Source organism: Lynx canadensis, chromosome A2 (assembly GCF_007474595.2).
Source record: "Lynx canadensis isolate LIC74 chromosome A2, mLynCan4.pri.v2, whole genome shotgun sequence".
Taxonomy (NCBI): Eukaryota; Metazoa; Chordata; class Mammalia; order Carnivora; family Felidae; genus Lynx; species Lynx canadensis.
Window position 1 is genome coordinate 84,327,506 of NC_044304.2, and position 13,775 is coordinate 84,341,280.

Sequence of the window (13,775 nt, forward strand, 5' to 3'; positions counted from 1 at the left end):
AAGGATGAAGTCAGTACTGTTATTAATACTTGATGAAGCCCACTGGATGATGCTGGTTGGATAGAGAAGAAAGATATCTGGAAGAATAGCACCCAGAGGCATCAGAGACATATGATTGGGAGTTGTTGAGAGGGAGAGAAAATATGATTACTCTTAATGCCACTGTATTGATGATGCTTTGCATATCTTATTTTGAGATGAACTGCTTGCTTGGAGAAAAGATTTTCACAAAGAAATGGGAAATTCCATAATAACATCTTGCGGGGAACAGTATCAACAGCTGTTAACAGCTGCTATTAACAGCAGGATTATGGGTTCAACTTTAATGCCTTAAAGTTCTGCCATGCAGCATGCAACCAAAATCAGAAGAGGTTTTGGTTTTGTCTGGTTTAAAAATTTAGGTTCATGATTTGTTCATTATAGCCACTCTGACTGGTGTGAGGTGATACCTCAGTGTGGTTTTGATTTGTATTTCCCTAATGAGGAGGAACATTGAGCATCTTTTCTTGTGCCTGGATGTCTTCTTTAGAGAAGTGTCTATTCATGTCTTCTGCCCATTTCTTCACTGGATTATTTGTTTTTTGGGTATGGAGTTTGGTGAGTTCTTTATAGATTTTGGATATTAGCCCTTTGTCTGATATGTCATTTGCAAATATCTTTTCCCATTCTGTTGGTCGCCTTTTAGTTTTGTTGACTGTTTCCTTTGCAGTGCAGAAGCTTTTTATCTTCATGAGGTTCTAATAGTTCATTTTTGCTTTTAATTTCCTTGCCTTTGGAGATGTGTCAAGTAAGAAGTTGCTGTGGCTTAGGTCAGAGAGGTGTTTTCCTGCTTTCTCCTCTAAGGTTTTGATGGTTTCCTGTCTCACATTCAGGTTCTTTATCCATCTTGGGTTATTTTTGTGATTGGTGTAAGAAAGTGGTCTAATTTCATTCTTCTGCATGTTGCTGTCCAGTTCTCCCAGCACTGTTTGTTAAAGAGACTGTCTTTTTTCCATTGGATATTCTTTCCTCTTTGTCAAAGATTAGTTGGCCATACTTTTGTGGGTCCAATTCTGGAGACTATAGATACTGGAGAGGATGTGGAGAAACGGGAACCCTCTTGCACTGTTGGACGGAATGTAAACTGGTGCAGCAACTCTGGAAAACAGTGTGGAGGTTCCCCCCAAAGTTAAGAATACAACTACCCTATGACCCAGCAATAGCACTGCTAGGAATTCACCCAAGGGATACAGGAGTGCTGATGCATAGGGGCACTTGTACCCCAATGTTTATAGCAGCACTCTCAACAATAGCAAAATTATGGAAAGAGCCTAAATGTCCATCAACTGATGAATGGATAAAGAAATTGTGGTTTATATACACAATGGAATACTACTTGGCAATGAGAAAGAATGAAATATGGCCTTTTGTAGCAACGTGGATGGAACTGGAGAGTGTTATGCTAAGTGAAATAACTCATACAGAGAAAGACCAATACCATATGTTTTCACTCTTACGTGGATCCTGATAAACTTAACAGAAGACCATGGGGGAGGGGAAGAAAAAAAAATTACAGAGGGAGGGAGCCAAACCATAAGAGACTCTTAAAAACTGAGAATAAACTGAGGGTTGATGGGGGGTGGGAGGTAGGGGAAAGTGGGTGATGCGCATTGAGGAGGGCACCTGTTGGGAAGAGCACTGGGTGTTGTATGGAAACCAATTTGACAATAAATTTCATATTAAAAAAACAAAAATAAAAACATAAATAAAAATTTCGGTTCATCCACACTTGAAAAGCAACTGATTTGGGAGGAAAAGAAAGTCTTGGTTTTGACATTCTGTGACGAAATGTTTAATTTTGAAGATAGTTGGTTAAGAAAATTCCTGATGATTCTCTGGATGAAGGGGTCAGAGATCTTGTCCTTCTTCATTATCCCAGAGCCAGAGTCATTTTTTTTTTAGTTCACTCCACCACTATTCCTTCCTTTCCCTCACCATTACTCGTAAGTTGGTGTCTAGCAGGGAGTGAACAACTGAATGACAATGAATATATAATTCATAGAAAGGAAACTCAGACTTTCTTATTCTTATTTATAGGACATAATCCATATTTCAAGATGATGGTGCTTAGAATGTTGAAGGCATTCTGATATTCATTGTGATTCGTAGAAAATATGTGTGATCCTGAATTCACTGATTTGTCTTCTCAGTTCTTTGATAAGATATTTTATTAATAAGCTTTTAGTTTCATGGAAAAAATGCTTTGCACACATAGAACAATACTTTTTTTCAATGAACAGGGTCACATTTTATGATAGTTGAGAACGTGACCCCCTCACTTTCTCATGCAAAATTTCCCTGGTATTGGCTACCTGACCTTACCAGCTGACTCTGCCACATGGATATCCCTCCTCTATGCTGTTCATCCAATCTCTAACTGCCAGACATGCTATTATGCCTGAGAAATGGGCATCAGCTCTGGAAGGTCAAACTCTGCTTACACAAAATCAAGAGGACATGGGGCATCTGGGTGGCTCAGTCAGTTAAGCATCCAACTCTTGATTTCAGGTCATGAACTCATGGTTTCATGGGTTCAAGCCCAGCTTTGGGCTCCACACTCTCAGTGTGGAGCCTACTTAGGATTCTCTGTCTCCTTCCCCCTCCCCTCTCCTGCTCTCTCTCTCTCTCTCTCTCTCTCTCAAAAATAAATAAACTTAAAAAAATTAATAAGGACGAGTTGTCAAAAAAGAGAAATGCAACAGATGAGAAATATTTCTGGCTAGAGTCATGCCTTACAGATCTATATTTTCCTTGTGCTGGAAACATAATGCTTCTGGGGATTTTCTGGTGTCATAGCAATACTCCACAGGGAACATTTCTGTATTTTCCCTAACTTTGTCTTAAATAAAGAAAGAAGCCTTGGAATTACTCACAGGATGGGTAATCTGATACAGATAAAGTATGGATGACACTCATTTTTAACCTGAAACTGTATTGTGTGATGGGAAAACAATGTACTTTCAGTCAAAATCCTATGAGTTTAGACTCTTATATGAACCACTTATTAGCAGCCATTGTCAAAATCTACCATTTAAGTTCTAGTTTTCTATTCCGTAAAATGGAACATAAAAATATTAACTTGATTTGAAAGGATACTTTTGGATTAGGAAAAGAGAATGAAATGATATGATATCTACTTAGCAAAGTGCCAAGAACATGGACAGTTCTCAATACATGGGACCTATTATTAAAATACAAAAACACTAGTTTTGGTAAATTGAAAAAAGAATCATTCTCCATTCTGGGATGGTCGGTACGACTAGTTACAGATCAGCTTCATTTAGAAAATGGTAACCCAAAATCCATTATTTTTCTTTAATGCCGTTCAGTAAAACATACTATTGGTTAAAACATTTAATACCTCAAAATCTCAGGGGAGCATTATGGCTTTCCTAGTTCCTCTGTTCGATTTGTTCAAATATAGAATTAGAGATCCTTAAATTATGAGTCCCAGAGAGTGATTTATTGTTAGAAATCTTGCCATTATATCTTCAGAGTAAGAATTTTAATCATAGCTTCTCAGGCTGAAGGTAACTTCATTTATATGTTTACAAAGACTACTAAGCAAAATTCAATTTAAATTAGCTACAGTATACAACTATACCAAAAGTTTAACTTAAACCAAAGCACCTGGCAATGGATGACACTTTCTGGCTCCATAATTGAGGCAAACAATAAAAGGACCAAATCACTACCTGCAGGATATAGGAGAAAAGATACTAGAAAGTTTACCAAATAGATGCTCACATTTAAGGACTCACCTGCCAAAGATCCTTTAAAAAAATAAACAACTGAGAGAATAATTCTTAATGTTCACTGTTATGTTTCTTTTATACTTCACCAGGAAAGGAGAATTTGAGCCTGTCTCTATACTATCCCACAGATGGTAATTATGGAGAGAAGCGAATTGATTATTAATGATTATTTGAATCCTCATGTTTCATAAGCACTGAAGCTATTTTTTAAGGGGTATAACAGGTTTTAACAGGAAAAGGATTAATGGTTTTATTTTCCTCAACTGAGGCACAAAATGAATGAGATTTTTCAAGCTAACGTTCCTTCCGTCTGGCTCAGGTGTCTGGGATCTATATTTATCTTGTGTCAGGCATGCGCCTGAAGTGCTGGAAGGCTCAGGCTGTCAATGGCTTTCAGATGTCAGGATAACCTTAAAGACAGATGAATGGCCAAGACCCCGTGCCTCATTTTTGAGTTCTCAGCTGCTGCGCTGTGGAAATCATGTGTTTATTTTCTGCGTCTCCTCCTACCACAGTCTCTCTGAAGCTGACTTCAGATCCTACATCGAGACAAGCCAGCTCCCCTAGAAGTTGGTGAGCAAAATCACTTTTGTTTAGGGGTCTGACTGTTAAGGTCTTTGTTGTTGATGGGTTATCATCGGACAGGTATTAATAATTATTATTTTTAGCTGTTTAGGAAGATAAATATTATCTGTTGGAATAATTTCATCTATGATGCTTCTTTTAACATTTGTAAGCTTTCAATGAAATAGATGAATAGACTCTTGACACTTAAATTTAACATTTCCACTCGTGTCTAAATTCATCCTATGAAATTCCCATTTGCACATTTTCCTGGCTTTTATTTCGAAAGTATCAGAAAATGTAGAATTCTTATCAAAAGTATAATATTACTGGCAATCTTATTCCCTCAGATTCTCTAAGTTGATATGGCTTGTCCTTATCTAGACTGAGTTCTTATTTAAATTGCTATTTGCCTTCTTATAGCATTTTTAAAATATCCTTTTGAAAAGGACACTGTAAAGCCCAATTAAATTTTTCTCTTCCAAATTGGAAAAACTTTATTTTAACTGAGACTAGAAGTTGAAGGATCTTTGTTCATGATATTCTGAAAATGTTTTTTGGCACATTGTCATGACTAACAAGTATATTTAAGAACTAATTTAACATACCCAATCCTCTAAACAAACTGACTCTTAGAAGGAAAGAAGAAAATAATCTTTCCATATATAAACATATTGATCATTAGTGGTCATGCAAACTGTAGTGACTGCGGGCACTGCATATCTTATTTTGGAGGGAGGGGGTTTTGTCACATAGCAGAACTTTGTTACACGGTGTGTTTCATAGTATGGCTATATAAGGCCAGAAAACACTGCAAAGAATGATAGAGGAGTAACTTATGCAGAAAGGAAACTTAGCGACCTACTCATTTAGAGACAAAACCAGATGCTGATTGAAATCAGTAACCTGTGACGCCCCACGTTATTTTGCAAAGTCTCGAAATGAACTGGGTAGAATTCTTTACCTTTTAAAGAAGATCATTTCCTTGTATTCTTTGAAGAAATGGTTGCTTGAAGCTGTGCTGAATTCTGGGGAAAGCATTCTGCGCTGATACTTACAAAAGTGTCAACTTCCTGTTCCCTTCCTGTGTGAGAGCCCAGAACTCAGATGGGATGCGGATCAGGTGAAAAGGAAAAGGCAGCCTGTGTTTTTCTCAGGTATACCTGACTAAATAATGAAAGTGGGATTTGTGAGGCAATACATGAGACTCCTGTAATCTTGGCAAGGGAAGGAGAAATATTTTCAAATGATGTACAACACAAACACTAATTATTTGGAATCAGATCCCTTTGTAAAAGACAATGACAACTTTGCAGCTAACTGTTCTGAGAGTTTAAGGAAGAAAGCAAACAACTGAGGATAATAAAACAATTGTCACCTGGGAAAAGGTAAGTTCTTGAACTCAGAAGAATCATTGTCAGGCAAAAAAAGGAGGAAACAAACAAAAAAAGCTTTCCAGTGGCTAACAAATCAGTGGCAAAGACCATGTAAGGCTGCAGAGTAGGCCAATCAAATGGAAAAATACGTTTTGTTTTGTTTGTTTAGAGTGGAGAAATACATAATAATCTACTGATGTTAATGTGACTGGCTAATTTTGCTTTTGGTGCCGACTGCTAATTAAGATTACTCATTAAGGAATTTAATCTTCTTAGTTTTTGTTAGCTAAATTTCACAGATTTCTGAAATTAAAAAAATGCTTTAAAATGTATGAAAAGGGAAAATTTTTTATTGGTAGTTTTCTTTAAAATTTTTTTTAACGTTTATTTATTTTTGAGACAGAGAGAATCAGAGCATGAACTGGGGAGGCTCAGACAGAGGAGAGAATCAGAGCATGAACTGGGCAGGGTCAGACAGAGAGGGAGATATAGAATCCGAAGCAGGCTCCAGGATCTGAGCTGTCAACACAGAGCCCCACGCAGGGCTCAAACTCACAGACTGTGAGATCATGACCTGAGCCCAAGTCTGACGCTTAACCGACTGAGCCACCCAGGCACCCCATGGTTGGTTGTTTTTTATTGTTCTTCTGATGAAAACTGCAAAGCGCATCACCGCTTTACTATAGCTTCAGTACAGCTTCAAAGGAGTGGTGGGCAGTGAGGAACAGGGAGCTATCGCAGGTGGAGGAGGGACACTGTGTTTTTATCAGGGTCCTGGAATCCTAAATAATTCCAGGTTAAGAGTGATTCTTCCATGACAAACAACGAACTGTTGTTCATCAGGAAAATGAAACTGTCTAAAACTAGCACAAGTGCACAGAGAATATAAAAAGAAACCTAGTTTAGTAAATAATTAGTCTTACTGTTTGCTGTGTTGTATCAAAGGGCAGAAATTGACTAAGACACTAAACTTTTACAAAAGGCTTTGAGTATGCCACTGGCTCCCCAGTGAACTTCCCAGCCATTTCTTTTTGAAGATTGGTAAGATGGATTTTGTTTTGTGTCTTCTGACAAATTTAGCTGTGTGGAAAATGATTAACACTTTTAAGGTGTTTGTTGGTACGCTGTTGTGTAAAATGTTTTGAAATATACCTAGAGACCTTTGTCACACAAACACTGTCATCTCACAGAGGAAATGACAGAAGGTTGGCAAGCATTATTGAGGGGCATAGCAGACAGCTTGGCTCCATTCGCCAAGGACTCCAGAGTGCCCCCAAATAGAAAAGCATTGTTTTTCCTTGAATGCTTGTGAAGTTTACAAGTGGAATAAGAACAGCGCTTTAAAAAGAACTACTAGTTTCATCTCTTAATTTTGCTTCCCTCATTAAATCTTCCAAATATAAATGTTACATTTCTCCCATGTTAATTTTTAGGAAATTGGAAAGGATATTAGTATTCATGTCATAGTTTCAAAAATTAAGAACACAGTGTAATAGAAATACAGGCAGAGGCTCATTTTGCTCTATTCTGGAATTTCATTATTACTCTTTGAAATGTAATAGGAGCCAGGGTAGAGTGTCCTTCTTGTATCTCAATCCAGGAAGCTTTAGAAATGAAATAATAAAAGTTAGTTTATTCACTACAGTGGTCCCATAGTATGGACCCTAAACACAAGATCTTTTTAGAGAAGGCATAAATTTGTAGTATGTGAGCAGGATCTTTTCAACAAATATTCTTGCTTTAAGAGCGAACCCTAAAACAGCAAACCTATTTTGAATACGTGATGGAGTCAACTATCTTTCAGAGTCACTTATTCATTGATGCATTTGTTAAAATACATACGGATGAGCATTCACTGTATGTAGGACAGTGTTGTAGGCTCTAGAGAACATTATTAACAATTTTTTGCTGGATGTTTATAAGGATCCAGGATCTTTTTACAGGTGGTTGTTCTAAATTTTGTTTATATGGAATGAAATCTTTTGATGAAAGTTAAAAAAAACTGTTAATAAATGATAAAGATGTAGGATGATTTTGTGGACATTTTCCCCACCATGCACACAAGCAAACCACTTAATGAACCATCCATCTCCTGAAGAAGATAGGCTGAATAGGTGACTGTTACCTTTACAGAATTAGAAGGAAGATGATGGGCACAGTTGCCTCCTCTGCCTGCTCTCAGCTTCTTGCCATTGCCCCTACAAATGAAAAAGGCATATTTAAAATGCTGAGTAACTTACATAAAGCACACGGAAACCCCTTCCGAATACACTAACATAACTGAGTGTGCACCCTAAGCTTTAATAGCCTATTTAATAGGGTTTAATAGCTCTTAAGGGTTACTTTTTGTTGAAATAATCAATATGAAATGGGGAACAAGCACAAATCCAAATTTTAGCTCAGCCTCTTGGAGGGGAAGTGGGGAAGACCTCTAGTTTTTACAGAAACCTCTCATCTCTAGGAGCCTCATGCTTCTAAGAGCTGCTTGGTCAAAAGTTAGATCTAAGCAGACACGTGGAGGGGCAATTACAGTGCAGGAGGACACATGCTGTGATAAGGGTATGCACAGTGATCAGGGCACTGGGTACAGACCTTTGCTATTCCCTAGAGACAGCTCTTGGGCTGGGCTATAAACTTCAGGGAGGCAGGGGTCATTTGTCAACCGGGTGTCATCAACATTGCCCAGTGCCTGACACGTAGTAAGCACTCAATAGCTAGATTTTATTCATCTATTCAAAATTATGTCTAAATCTTTTCTAACTCCAATGTTCACCTTTCACTGATTATCTCTAAGCGGGTCAAGTCCATGGACCTCATTTATTTCACCTAATACCACTGATTTCTTAGTCTTCTTCCTCCACCCTCCACACCTTCCCCCCACAGTCTGCATGCAAAACTTAGATGTGCTTGCTTCTGCATTCAGCCTCAGAGATGTCTTTACTCTGTGTGCCAAGTTTTGGATAAAGCTAGAGAAAAACAGCACTGTAAGTTCTACTCAGGATCCCACTGGCCATCTTCAAGATTTTCTAACCTGGCCCCAGGTACAAGTTATGATTTCTCTTCTCACACTTTATGAGAAATCACAACATGCATAATAGTTGTTTGCCAGTCTAGTTACACAGAACCCCAAAACCTTCCCTGGGGTTGGAAGCTGTGGCCAGCTAGTGGTAGAGGGGTGGTAATCATCTGTTGCCTTCCTCAGCCCCTTGGTCAGTGTTCCTCTGTGACTTTACTGAGAGCATCTTGCAAGTTTCTTCCTTCAGTCTGGCAAACCTCTGTGTATTGTGTCTGTACTCTGCACTCCTATTATGATAACTCAGTAACATTTTATGTTTTACCAAATGAAGTCAGGAAACAATAGGATTAGGCAAGGAAAAAAGTAAATCTTGCTATGAAGGGGCATACTGCAGGAAGCTTACTATAATTGTGCCCATTATCTTCTCTACCCCATTAATATTCCTCTTAAGGAATAAAGGTGCCATTTTGTTTTCTCTCTAAAATCTCCCACACAGAACTTCTGTACATAGTAACGGCAAGAACATTTCTGAAGCTGAAATCCTCTAAAATAAATAAAAGCAATTGAAACTAACTGAATGGTCTTTTGTGAAAAGAAAACTACTTACTAATTATTTACCATGGCAAAGCAACAGCTATGAAGCTTGGCTTTTTTCTGAGGTTTAAAGCTGGAAGTTGACTTTCGGTGGCTCTCCCGATGTTTACATTTGTTCACAGCAAAAACTGCAAACATTAGAAGTCGGAATAGTTCTTAACATACTCTCAAACCAAGATCCGCTAATTTTATAAGTGAGAACCCCAAAGCCCATAGACATTAAATGAGTTTTATGCGCTTCCCTAGGCATTGGATTGGCAGTCCCCCTGTTTGCAGTTTTTCTAGGGTCCCCTTCCCCGCCAATATCTGTTAAGTGACCTCATCAACTTTTACAGTTTCACCAATAGTCTATATTTTGCAGAGAACCCAAATCTACATCTCTTGGCCCCAGTGCCTGCTAGTCAAGGTCCCAGTGTGGATGCTTTATGTCTTATGTCAAAAGTATCTGACCCCTTTAAAAACATAATCTGGTTTTGTGTTTCACGATACGCATTTTATGTTCAAAATTAAACTGTAATCAACCCCAAGATAGGTGTGACATCATACTTGAATTTATCCTAGTGTTTAGTAAAATATATGTACATCCATATACTCTGCAAATACTTTTCAAACAAATGGATAGGTTAAATAGTTAAGTATATCCTGCCAGTGAAACCAGAGATTATAATCACTCTGATAATAATTATATGAAATGGTTAGTATTTAATGAGAGGCACTGTAAACATTGGCTGAAGCACCCTCTCTATAGTCAGATTGAAGAGGTTTGAAATTTGGATCGGTCACTTCCCAGCTCCGTGGCCTTGGGCAAGATGGTAAACCTCTCTGTGCCTTTGCTTAATCTGTAATATAGGGATTATAAAAGTATTTACTTCATAGGGCAGTTGTTTAAAGTAAGCAAGTGACTGTATGCAAGATACTTAAGTGTCTTCCTTGTACATGATAAGTGCTTAGAAGGGTTAACTATTATTTAATTGTCAAAATAATTAAAACATGTCTAATGTTATCCTCATTTTAAGAATGCGTAAACGGGTACCTGGGTGGCTAATTTGGTTAAGGATCCAATTTCAGCTCAGGTCATGATCTTGTGGTTCACAAGTTCGAGCCCTGCATCAGGCTCTGTGTGGACAGCTCAGAGCTTGGAGCCTGCTTCGGATTCTGTGTCTCCCTCTTTGTCTGCCCCTCTCTCTCCTTCCCTTCCTCCCTCCCTCCCTCTCTCTCTCTCTTTCTCTCAAAAATAAACATTAACAGTGGGTTAACAGAAACATTAATATGTAGTGGGTTAACAGTTAACAAAAACATTAATAATGTTAAAAACATTAACAAAAACAGTGAGTAAACAGAGAGATTAAGAAACTGTCCCAGGATCTTGGAGCTAATTAAATGAAAATGGGCCTAACCTGAGCCCACCCTCACATCTAGTTATATTATTTCCTTTCTATTCTTTTCTTTCATCTTGTTACTAGACCTGAAACCTGGGACTCATTCTTGATTTTTTTTTTTTCTCCTTAACCTAGCTATTTATTCACCAAGGCTTAGCTCTTCATGCTCCCTTCTAATATCTCCCCATCTCTACTAAGTATTTCTGAAATCTTTCTCAACTTCTTCTTCTCCAGCCCACTATAATTCAGACCATATACTTTTCTGCCTAGAATAGTTCAGAAGATTTCCTCTGGCTTTCTGTCCAATCTACTCTCCAGAGAGCCAGAGCCATCTTCCAACCCTGAATTTTATTGATTTTATCCCTAAAATCATTGAGTAGCTCTCTATTGCTTTCAAGAGAAATTCTTGACAGAAAGAATTCCTAGGTATTTAGGCACACGTCTTGGTGTGGTTTGTTTATATTAGGTCTTTGTGTTGTCATCTGTTCCTGCCTCTCTCGTGTCCTGTCTTGTCTTTCCAAAACTCATATGCCCCAAAGCCTTCTCAAAATATCTGTATTTCCTCACTGTGTGTGTTCTTCTGGATTTATATATTTGGGGGGAATGGCTCTGATCCCTTTACCTTCTCCCACTTTCTTTACCTGGGCCTGTATTCTATGACTCTCAAGGAAGATCACACTTCTTCTACCAAAAGGTCCTTCATCTCTCTTCCCCAATCCACTATTCTTCTCCCCACCTGAGTGCAGGTGTCACAATGTATCATAACAGTCTGCTTAGGAATTTATCTGCCTAGCCATGCTGTGAGCTACTTGAGTGTGATACCAGGATTTTGTTTTGGTCATTCTCCTATTTTGTCCCAATTAGAAGTCCAGACCAAGAATGCCAGAGGAATTTATTTTACTCTTGCAAAGGCTACAGATTAATGAAACATTTGCCAGTGTCCTGGAGAAATAAAAGTATAAATAAGTGAAAAACGAAGTTAATGATAGGAAAGTATCCTATCATTTCCTATGATAGGAAAGTAGCTCCAAAAGCAATCTGAAATTTTCAAGAATGAGGAAGAGTTTGATAGGGGAAATGACCCAGTATTTTAACCAGTATTTAACCAGTAACTGCAAAAAGCCTGGAGCAAGAATCTGCATATCCTCTGGGTTGTGACATGGAGGTGAAGGGAGCCAGATCACAACTTGGTTCAGGTTCCAGGCATGACCGCCCAGCAGGTGCTTGCTATGTAGGCAAAGGGTTGAGGGCAAGATAAGATTAGGAAAGGACATGCACTATGATGTTGAGTCAAACTCCGAGTCTGATCTAGTTTTAAATCCTTCCTTCTTTTGGAAAAAAACTCCTGGCAAGTAAGGGCTAGAGATTAGAGAGTGAGAAGTATATCTCCTAGCACTCAGTTCAGTTTTAACAGCTATTTAAATCAGATTGGATTTAACACAGCTGTTCTCAAAAAAATTGTTACATATGTGAATAACCAAAAATGTTTAACTCAGTTCTCATAATGCTTGCTTTTGAGAAATCCGTTGTTACATTGCTGTTTTAATTACCTTCCTCATCATCATCCTTAGGATCACTCTTGCTATTTTCTTAATCTACACTTGTACCCTGTACTTCCTACCCTGATTACCATAAAATTTTAATCCCTATTAAATACAGACTTTATCTTAATCCCTTTTAAGAAGTTGTTTAAAATTAACCGACCATTATCTTGATGGCCCTTTACTTGGAGGGCCATTAGTTCCCTAATTCTATGACCCTATGCCTATGTTTTGTACATACCACAGTAGTATATTATCTTCAATGTTGTGACCTAGACTCCTTCCCTTTAGTGGGATTTTAGTGAAAAAGACAACATTCTCCCCTAGCTTCGTTTGAAACAGGATTGTAAAGCTCTTCAGTGGTTCAATGTCCTTCAGCTCTTGATGTGTCCTCCCTGTGCCCTGGCTTATGTCCCCTAGCTTGGCATATTCTTTTATTCTATATTTGATATGGCTGCTCTAACCTTAAGATCTTTGTTTGATGCCATTTTGCACACCCATAATCATTTCTCCTGTTCCTCATCCCTAAGGCATCTTCTAATTATCCTTCCTTTAAGTTCCATTTAGTCTTCCACAACATTCTGGAGTATTGTGGTACCAAATACGTCAGAGCTTCTTGATAACACTGGCAGGAAGAGCCAAGCTTGTGAGATACTTTATCACTGTCAATGGTCTTTAGCCAAAGACCTGCAGGAACACACCTGTAGTTGAACAAGTTGAGTTGATTATTCATCTCAAAGAGGGCAAAGTATATCACAGGGAAACAAGGGTGACTCAGTAAGAAGGTGGTAAAAAGAAACTCATATAGAATTTGGATTTGGGGTGATTAGATTGGAAGTGGGGTTAAGGAAATAGAGTTGTGCTCTGACTTGGATGTTGTGGGGAAGCAAGGTAATTTTACCACTGGGGGTCTAATAAACCTTATCTAGGAGTAGGGAAGAAGAGACTGGCTAAGGCTGTGATTGGCAAAGCAGCAGCAATGACCCATATTAGCTGGGAAAGGGAGTTATGTGGTATCTTAGTGTTCATAAATGCTCTGTGTTTAGACATCATTATAGAGCGCTTGGTTTTTGTCATGAGCCATCATGATCATAGAGTGGCCTTTTCTAAAGTTGATGTTCTGTCAAATTGTTGATGTTCAATAAGAGGATACCAAGGCCTGGCTGTGAGTACCAGGCCAATGTCCAGAAACAACAAGACCTACCAGATAGCAGCAGACCAGGTCCTGGACATCAGGAGCTATTTTCTCTTTCACATGACAAAATCCTTTGTTGCTTCAGTAATGAAACTTACCTCTATGAAATCCACTTTCCACTACTTTGGTTATAAGATTCTAATAGAGTTTCTTTGTAATTTTCTCCCTAAGCCCTATGGTATAGTCACTGCACAGTATTTTAATACAAAATGTCATTAATTTGATGCTAGTAATTTGATGGTCAATGAGAAACACAAGAGATCAATCTGTGTATAATAACTACAACATGCACAAACTGTTTAGGGAATTGATTCAG

At 38.2% G+C, this 13,775-nt stretch overlaps 1 protein-coding gene across 1 annotated transcript in view; it reads left to right on the forward strand.

The window, feature by feature from the left end:
• Positions 1-4,345: 4,345 nt before the first annotated feature.
• Positions 4,346-13,775, forward strand: part of CD36 (CD36 molecule) — a 75,711-nt gene continuing 66,281 nt past the window's right edge. The window contains exon 1 of the mRNA XM_030307848.1: positions 4,346-4,367. The gene's annotated coding sequence lies outside the window, so the exon portion shown is untranslated. The remainder of the gene's footprint in view (positions 4,368-13,775) is intronic.